This window comes from Nicotiana tabacum, chromosome 9 (genome assembly GCF_000715075.1).
Source record: "Nicotiana tabacum cultivar K326 chromosome 9, ASM71507v2, whole genome shotgun sequence".
Classification (NCBI taxonomy): Eukaryota; Viridiplantae; Streptophyta; class Magnoliopsida; order Solanales; family Solanaceae; genus Nicotiana; species Nicotiana tabacum.
In genome coordinates this window covers 71,974,706-71,985,449 of record NC_134088.1, presented here as the reverse complement: position 1 = coordinate 71,985,449, position 10,744 = coordinate 71,974,706, and positions in this window count along the sequence as shown.

Genomic DNA, 10,744 nt, shown 5'->3' with positions numbered 1-10,744 from the left:
TGAGAATCGGAGTTGATTTGACGTGATTCGGACGTCCGGTTGTAAAAATATAAGTTTTAAAGTTTTCTTGAAAATTTCCTTTGATTTGGTGTCCGATTCGTTGTTCTTGGTGTTATTTTGGCGATTTGATCGTGCGAGCAAGTTTGTATGATGTTTTAGGACTTGGTTGCATGTTTGGTTTGGAGCCCCGAGTGCTCGGGTTGGTTTCGGGTGATTAACGGATCATTTACGGACTTAGGAAATCTGGTTTTCTGCAGACTTCAGGCTTCTAATGTGTTCTTCTTCGCGTTCGCGAAGGTACTCTCTCGAACGCGAAGAGCAAATTGGGGCTGGAACGTTTTGTACTTCGCGTTCGCGATAGAGTGACCACGTTTGCGAAGGCTTGAGGTTCAAAGCTTCGCGTTCGCGACAGAAGCCTCGCGTTTGCGAAGGGAAAGAGGCTGGCCAGGATTATTGCCTTCGCATTCGCGAAGGGCATCTCGCGTTCGCGAAGGCGAAACTAGGCAAGATTCGCGTTCGCGAAGCAGCCCTTGAGTTCGTGAAGTGTAAAACGGGACAGCACAAATTTGTGCTTCGCGAACGCGAGGCACTGACCGCGTTCGCGAAGGGTTAAAGTCCCAGAAACAGAACTTAAGTTCTGGAAAATGGGATTCATCCCATTTTCAACCCTTTTCCATTTTTGAGCACGGGTAAGGCGATGTTTGGACGATTTTTACGGAAAAATATTGGGGTAAGTGTTCCTTATCCTATATTGATTATATTACATGGTTTCATACTCATTTATATCATGAATCCGTAAATTTATAGAAGAAAAATCAAATTTTTATAAAATATTCCAAAAACAAAAATTTAAGATTTGAAGTTCCATTTGACATCGGAATTGGATATTTTTTGTATGGTTGGACTCGTCTCGGAATGGTGTTCGGATTTCGTAATTTTTTGGGATTTGAGACGTGGGTCCCACTGCCGAATATTTTAATGAATTTTGGACTTTTATCCGAAAAATTTATAAATTCATATGGAATTAATTCCTATGATTAGTATTGAATATATCGAATATTTTGTGAATAGATTGAAGCTTTCAGAGTCAAATTTAAAAGAAAAAGTTGTGGTTGAATAATTTATTCGAATTTACAAAGAGAGGTAGGTGTCGTGGTTAACCTTGACTTGAGAGAATAGAACCCTAAAATTATTTGTTATGAGAAATTCATGTGAATGACGTATAGGCGGGGTGACGAGTGTCTATACGACGTCAAATTAATTGTTTGCCTGCTTACTTGAAAAATCATAAATTATTTTAAATCATGAATTAACTATTATAATAATCGTTTCTCTACTATTCTTTGTCAAATATTAATTCTTGAATTCCTGCATTAATTGTTACATGCTATTTGATTTATGTGCCTTAATTGTTATTTGACACTTAGCATATTAAATATTAAACAACATATTTTCTCTCTGATTCCCATAATAATTTGCTATTTGCCTTTGTTTGTTTCATAATTAAATTATAGTTATTGTATGGTTGTTGTCTTATATGTTTATATTAATTGTTGCATTTATTGGAAAAATTTCTTCTATAAGAATTGGTAAATGAATATGTTAGAAGAGCGGGTTGCACGCCGCAACATGATTAATTATAATGAATATATTGAAGGATCGGATTGCACGCCGCAACAGACTTTTTAAAAGTCCATATTGGAGGATCGGGTTGCACGTCGCAACAGACTTATTAAAAGTCCATATTGGAGGATCGGGTTGCATGCCGCAACAGACTTATTAAAAGACCACATTGGAGAATCGGGTTGCACGCCGCAACAGACTTATTAAAATTTCATATTGGAGGATCGGGTTGCACGCCGCAACAAAACCAAATGTGAATATATTGTGAGAGCGGGTTGCACGCTGCAACAGAATTAAATGTGAATATATTGTGAGAGCGTGTTGCACGCTGCAACAGAATTAAATGTGAATATATTGTGAGAGCGGGTTGCACGCTGCAACAGATTTGATGGAAATGATAATTGGTTACGACTGCTGAATTGGTTTCAATTATTGTAAATGAGTTACTGGATTTATTTCTATTATTTATTGTTGTTACTGATATTCCGTACAGGTTGATGTAAGTGACCCGCCTTAGCCTCGTCACTACTTCGTCGAGGTTAGGCTCAGCACTTACCAGTACATGGGGTCGGTTGTACTAATACTACACTCTGCACTTCTTGTGCAGATTTCGGAGTTGGTCCCAGCGGCGTACCATAGACTTGCTCGGATTTCAGCTACCAGAGGAGACTTGAGGTATAACTGCATGGCGTCCGCAGTTCTGAAGTCCCCGTCTATTTTACTTTAGTTGTGTGTTTATTTCCAGACAGCTTTATTTTAATCAGACCTTTATTTGTATTTATTCTAGAAGCCCGTACACTTGTGACACTAATTCTGGGATGGTATTTAGACATCGTTGTTTTTATGGGTTATTTCACTATATTTCAAACTTTTCTTCCGTATTTGTTTCTTTGATTATTAATAATTTAAAAATTATTTAAAAATTAGTTAATACTATTCTAACGTTGGCTTGCCTAGCAAGTGAAATTTTAGACGCCATGACGGTCCGAAGGTGGAAATTTCGAGTCGTGACATAGAGTTAGAAAGGGGCGGAGCTATAGTAATGAGTGTGGGTTCGGGTGAACCCAGTGACTTATTCCCTGAGTTTGTATTTGTATTAAAATCTTCAATGAAGATAGATAATATTTTAACGCCGAACCCACTGACAGGCTTAGGGTTTAGCGGTAAGGCCTCTAGGTTCCGAGTCCACACACGCGGGTTCGATACCCATAATGAACCCTTTTGTTTTTAAAGACGTTTTTCTTTTCTTTTTTGAAAAAGAACCAAAAATTAATTAAGGCAAAGAAGAAAATGGTAAAATCTCCAAACAAAAGAAGCTTCATTCTCCCGCCCACATTTTTCTTCAAGGACCATCCCTCATATTCTCTTCTTCATTTTTCTTTGTTTGCCTTTCTTTTGTCTTTTAATTTTTACGTAGATGTTACTTTTATTTTAAAACTTTTGATTCTAAAGGTTGAATCTTATATTTTAACTGTTGCGCAATGCTTCCCTTAAAATATTAGACCGATTCTTCTACTTTTTTCCTCACAATTTCCATGTGAATATGATTTGTATATTAATCGGAGGATAAGGATCAAATATTTTATTCTTTTCCATTTCTAGTTTTTATAAATTTTAATAGTTTTATATACATGGCTTCACAAGTTTAATGGACAAATATTAAGCAATTTAAATCTTCAATATTTTTTTGTTTGTTTTACGGTGCAAGATCAAATTATATTGAGATATTCAATTTGTAATGATAGACTATAAATAGTTTTTATTAAAAAAATTATTTTGTATAGCAATATTTTGTTTAAGCCAGAAAAGAATCTTCGCATTTAACTGGCAAGAAAATTTTGCATCATCTGATAACCTTCTTCATATATTAGCAAAAAAAGAACGTTACTCATATCAATAAGGAAAAAAATAAAGGAAAGCAAAAAACTTTTCTATGCATTTACTATCATATGCAATGAACTATTAAAAAAATATGAACAAGATATGGAGACTTGTTTATTTGTTTAAGTTTTATATTATTTGTTGCTATTGCAACGATGAAAAGAGTTTTTTCTTTGATGAAATTTATTGAAAATGATTAACATTGGTGATACCTTTTCAAATGATTGTTTAGGTTTTTATATAGAGTACAAAGTCTTAAAAGTGCTTGATGCTGCAATCATTTATCGTTCTCCAAAATATGACAAGTCATCGAATCCAATTGTATGATAATATTTATATTCATATATTATATTTAAATGGTTTGTTACTTATTGAATATATACTTTTAAAAATTGGTATTTGTTCCTTGTCTTGTTATTATTGTATATTAACTTGAAGTCACGGTCCTGTCTTAAAATTCAGAACCCATACACTTAAAATTCTGGCTCAGCCTCTAGAGTTAGATCATTCTTTCTAAGCTATGGCAACAAAATTGTCATGACTCAAACCGATGGACCGCGACGGGCACCCGGTGCCTTACACAACCGATTACCAACACAATATATCTTTCTTATCGTACTATCATTGGCAAATGGGCCAAACGGGCCGTCATGGGCTAACCAGAATAAACATAAGGGAATACTCCATATAGGATGACCCAACCTGATATAGAAACTCATACCTATGACATACGGGCCTATAAAGCCAATGTGATCCATTATATACTTAAAAGATAGGCCGACAAGGCCATGCAAGTATCCGTATATATGACATTTGTCCACAAGCCTCTAAGAGTACATATTTATCATAAAGGTTGGGACTGAGCCCCGCCATACCAATCAACACATGTCCTAATCATACTGACCAAATAGCAACTTCGGAAAAAATGGAGCGCATCAACACATTCCGCTGAACTGATAGACTACTTGGAGGACTCTCAATCTGTCTAATGGGACCTGCGGTCATGAAACACAGTGTCCCCAGGCAAAAGGGACGTCACTACAAATAATGTACCGAGTATGTAAGGAATAAAAATTAGTAAGTAATAGACATGAGAAAAACATGGAGTAAAAGATTCAACATGTAAGTCTGAATAACTCTGTGAATCATTTCATATTTATAAAGTCATGTATATACAAATAAATATCATACCATGCATAGGTATATGCGTTCATAATATCATCAAGCCTCTGAGGGCATCCCATCATATCATCTCAGCCACTGTAGGGCAAATGATGAACGTATACCAGCTGATCAGGTGGTAGTACAGATATAACGCCTTAACCTTTTTTCATATCCCGTATACATATTATATACATATATATGCTTATATAACGCCATTCGGTCATGGGTCAATGTACATGTATAAATGCATGAAATACATAAGAAATACATTAATAAGATTTTTCGGAATGTCATAAAAATCAATATGCCTCTGATTAATATCATGAATTAAACTTTATCAACTTATGTATTTTCTGAGACCCATGAACAGACGATAGAATAATAAGACATATGGGAAAACAAGAACATAGGAACCTCTGGTATTTCTATGAATAGAGTCATTTATGGAATTTGTGCATTTGCTCGTTTTATTTGTATCGTATTGATCATGCCAAAAAGAAAGAAGGTATATCCTTAACATACCTGAGCCGATTCTCTTGACAATCCCTTTAACATACGTCGATTGCGACACCACATAATGGCTGCTCGAAGTAAGGGAAAATCCGTATGATATTCTTGAGAAAGATTGCACTGTACTCCCTTAGAATCACAAAATCCCATTGCTATTACACAATATAATTTCGTATGATATTTTTGCTTAAGATCGTTACTTTGCTTTGCTGCTCAAGAAATTCTCAAGCATCATCCCATTTTCAATTATATGAGTTTTACTAATATTCTAGTAGTAGTAGAGAAATTCTCAAGCATCGTTACTTTGCTTTGTTGATACATGGAATTGTTTTGATCACACATGCGTTACACTTTGATCAAATGTGTTGTCAAGCCTCCAGCTAGCTAATCATAAGAGAACCTCTTCTTTAGGCGTATCCACGTCCACCTACTGTGCAGTGATTAGTCATTCTAGCTACTTAAATGTGGATTAATGGCCACACAATTAAGAATTATCTAAAATTACTTAAAATACTACTCACTTTTAACAAACCTTTTGTACCCTACTATCATGGTCATGTAGTACCTTGTATGGTACAAGTCCATAAAATGTCAAATTTTGACGAAATTTATTTTTTTCGATTTGCTTACCCTCACACCTTCACGAATTTACTCATTACATGTTCGGAATAGCATAATGTTTATAATCTCAAAATAATCTCTTTCTCGAACTTACATCGATTAACTTACGACGAAACTTTAACGTACGAAAATGCGGGATGTAACATCTCATTTTCTGAGCTTCCATAAATTTACTTATGGTGTACTTTCACGTACGAAAATATGGGGTGTAACATCATTACTTTCTTTGGAACATTCGTCCTCGAATGTTGACTGATGCTGTTATCATTTGCATAACCCATGTCTTCCGAATACTTTAGTACTCTCCTTGTCATCTAAGAAACTGTTCTATGAACAAATCCAAAAGGAAGGGCATTCCCCTCTTTAGGCCTCTTTCTTACACCATGACTTGTGGTCGAAATCCTTCGGATCTTGTAGCTATAACTACCTTCTGTCATGTAGCCTGTACCACTTTTTCATTGTAAGTGCGCCTATGCAATACTTCTCTCCTTTTCCTCCTATTTTCTTTAGCCAATCTCTAGGCCTCACTTTGTAAACGTATACAGAGCTAGACAAGATCTATAGGTATACTAAAGTTCTTCGCTCTGTACTTTGTTGAACTTACTGATATTGTTATATCTTATTTCATAGATCGATTAATCCATCTGTATGACTTTACTGCCATGACTCTTACTTTGATTTATCGTTACTGAGGTCTGCTACCAAACTCCAGGTTACTCTCATTGCTTATCCTATATATATAAATCTAAGTCCTTTAATGCTTCTTCATTACTGTTCATCTTAAGAATGATGGTCTAATCTCATCTCATACTTTGTAGCTTTTATCCATCCATTGTTGATTCACCTTAATACCGATAACTTAACCTCTTATGTAACACTACCACTAGGGCTCATGTCTCATCGGGGAACATCTGAAATGATTAGACTAATCCACTTGGGGACGATACCATGCTTCCATAATCGTATGTCATAGCATCCTAATGTGATTCACATTACGTGGGTATTTTAATCCTGAGGACTGATCGATTCTCGTCACCTTCTCACTCACCCTTTCTTATCCTTACTCATGTCTTCTACAATCTTGTCATTTTACCATACAATAGCTTGCGACCTACACCTATCAATTTATATTACTCGCAACCTTTCGACTTGCTTGCATCATAGATTTCCTTATTTCATTCTGGAATATCAAGTGAGACATCACATCGTCTCTAACTCTTCTTTACTCTCTTAATCAGGCTTCCCGATACCTAGAAACCATAGGCTTGAAGATATGTTACTGACAATGCCGCTATCATTCCTGGATATTGAATCCCTACACTTCTAACCTACTATCCGAAGTAAGGACTATTCACAACCTTCTGCATTTGAGTGTCTCGTACGTTGTCCACCTTTACCTTACTTATCTTAAAGTCTCACATCATATCTTTTATCTCTTTCATAATCCCCCTTTCACATAGGTATAATTCACATCCACAACTTGAAGCTCTCTCATAATACTTGCATCTGTAGTGCACACACAATCTGGTGGTAGCTCCATACTGAATTTTTATGAGGTTGGTACTCTTCTAACTGGCTTTCTTGTAGAGCTATTATAGAATATGGTTGTTGTACTATCTCTATTGCACCTCTGATATTAAGAGCGATTATGCTATGTTCTTAATCATGATTTCTATAATTTTTGGGTCCAATAATCAGACTCCTGATTTACTTCATTGATGTAACTCTTTAGTTTCCTCTTCCTTCTGATCAGCCTTTATGTAGGCTTAAGCTATCTTCCGGTATGTGGCTCTTGGTATCAGTTATTACTTTAGCCCTTCATCGAGGCTATGGAATATCCATGATACAATTTTCTAACAATTCAATCATTTGTCTATCACCTGGGCTCAATTTTTTCTTTTAACTTATACCGGAGTCTTCTACGACTGTATGATTGTCAACATATATGCTACATGGATAATACTCTAAAATCATAAGTGCGATTATAACGTAACTAACTCTGGATCATTGATCGAATAATTCCTTTCGTTCCTTCTCATCTTTCTTTAAATGTAAGCTATTACTTTTCCTGGTCTTTTTGCCCCCTTGTTGCGTGCATACTTAGCTTATCTTAGTTCCCACGCATGCCCGAATTTTCGTACATCTCATATGATCTCGAATATTGCTTTTGATTTTACTTCTCATTCATTATCCATTAGCCACGGTAGGTGCCACTTTCTTATGGAGTGCATACAATGTTGTTGTGAAACTGTTTTTACATGGCCATTTCTTCTTCAAGTTACTATGCTTAGGTTGAATCCTTCTTCCTTATTTTATCAGCTAGTCTTTCGTTGTAGTACTTAGGGAAGATCCTCTGACTTTTTTAAAGCTGCGAGCTTATTACATCGTATACTCGACGAAATTTTTGATGTTCTTCCTCGCCTATAATTATCCGTAGTTACTCATCTCCATGCCTTTGTGTTTATAGGGTTGCTTCTGAACTAATATTTTGTCTGTCTTCCCAGTGGCATTCTTTTTTATTTCCGTAAAACTCATACGGTACCTTTAACTACCCCAACTCCTGTCTGAATATTTCTCAAGGATCACGATGTCATATCTGCGAGACTGAATTCCCCATATTGGGTTTCACTACGTTCATCTTGCACACTCTGCTGATTTGTTTGTATCTTCTTGTCTCGCCATAACTAAGTTCTTGCTGAATTAACTACTAACTACTCGTTGGTCCATGCTTATATCTATTTTTCGCGTAATCTCTTTTGGGATATGTCATTTGCCCTAACTTACCTCTCGTGCCGGCTCCTTATTTATTACTATCATATTGGGTAGGAACCCTTACTTCCTCTTCTTGATGTCGTGTTTGCATAATGTTTTGGGATCGTAGCATATCAGTAAGATTTGAGTAAATTCAATCTCATCCCTTTCTCATTTTTATCGCATTCTTCCTTTGCCGTTCCATAGTTACTAGAACCACTTAATTCTGACTCATTGCCACATCACTCTATATTCCCCCCTTTAGGTAAGTACTAAGATTTAGTGCTACGATGATCCACATCACTCTTCATATTTGGCGTTTTGTTTTTCACATCATCGATGATCCTTACTCGCCTCGCGGTATCCCTTATGTACTAAGGATAATAAATTTCCTTACTCACGAGGGTGACACTTATTATAACTAGCACATAGAGTCCCTTAAGCTTAACTTTGCTCACATTGCTTTCTTTAGGGAAGCGTCTTCCTGAATGAACATTCTCTGAATTTCTCATGAATCTTCTTCTGTTGTCCATTCTATTATCACTGAAACGCAATCTGAAATTCGCATGATGCCGACCATTATCAAATCACTCAGTCCCTAATTCATGTTTAATTTATCTTGTGCACCAATCTATACTGATTTCTATTACTCTAGGGTCTAACTTTTCCTTCTGGTAATCACGTTAGAGTCATGAACTTATTTCTCGAAATGAGGATTTGACTTTATGACCTATACTCTTTTGTTGCCTTAAAGCCTGTCACCTCTCGTATTTCCTTCACTTGACTATAAACTCTGTAATACGGTCATCTTTTGATCTACCGTTGTCATCCATGTATCATATCTTACACATAATGCTTCATTAAATCTTTTCTTATTTCCCGCTAACATTTATGTCTATCACTTTATTCTAAGAACTCGAACAAGACATTCTTTTGATTTTAGCTCCATCCAGTGGCTCTTCGGGTTGCTTAACGTTCTCGCTCTACTAGGGATGAGAGCCACACTAAGGTAATATTTATCCCTTCCAGGCTTTCAGTGCCTATCTTCTGAATTTTTTTTCATGCTAGTATTCACATCTAATTGTAATATTCTAGAGTGCATCATCTGGGTGCCTCACAAGGAGATCTATTAGAACCTTTGTAATATCCTTCGGAAATGTCAACTAACACAAACAATCCATTCACCATTTTTTTGGGTTACTCTAACCCCAGCCGGATCCTGATATCCCGTCCTTTTCTTAAACTATACCTGCTAGCCCCCAATAGGGTACAAATGAGATGGGTGTGGCCAATTATACATACCTCTGTTATTGTTGAAGGTAACTCAAAAGGCTTATATTCCTCTGCCTGAATTGTAAATACTGATAATCTTCATTAACTGGGCGTCTCGTACCCTTCTTCATCTTGCTTCTTTTACTTGTTGAAACTTGTATCTATCTTCTGAATCTCTCATTGCCTTTCACCATAGGGGTGGATAGATATTCCTGCCTTAAGGCTCCTTATCAAAAGGCTTACACGTCTTAGTACACACATAATCTACTGAAGACCTTACATTTACTCATCATAAGCATCATGCAAAATTGAGTCTTCCATAGCCACATGCAATCTCTTACAACCTGTCTTTCTAGATATAGGAATCGTCGTATTATGAATATGATAGAATTTAGGAAATTGAGTTCCTACAACTGAGCTCTACCACACGATCTAGAGTAAGAAGAAAAAGTGACATCCTAAATGTCTTCTAGCCTCCTGCTTATAAGTATGGTGCACAACACACCCATAAACAAGACTCTACTAGACATGGCTTGTAGACTCCCTAGGACAAAACTGCTCTGATACCACTTTTGTCACGACCCAAACCGATGGACCGCGATGGGCACCTGGTACCTTACTCAACCGAGTACCAACGCAACATATCTTTCTTATCGTACTATCATTGGCAAATGGGCCAAACGGGCTATCATGGGCTAACCAGAATAAACATAAGGGAATACTCCATATAGGATGACCCAACCTGATATAGAAACTCATACTTGTGACATACAGGCCTATAAGGCCAATGTGATCCATTATATACTTAAAACATAGGCCGACAAGGTCATGCAAGTATCCGTATATATGACACCTGTCTACAAGCCTCTAAGAGTACATACTTATCATAAAGGTCGGGACAGAGCCCTGTCATATCAATCAA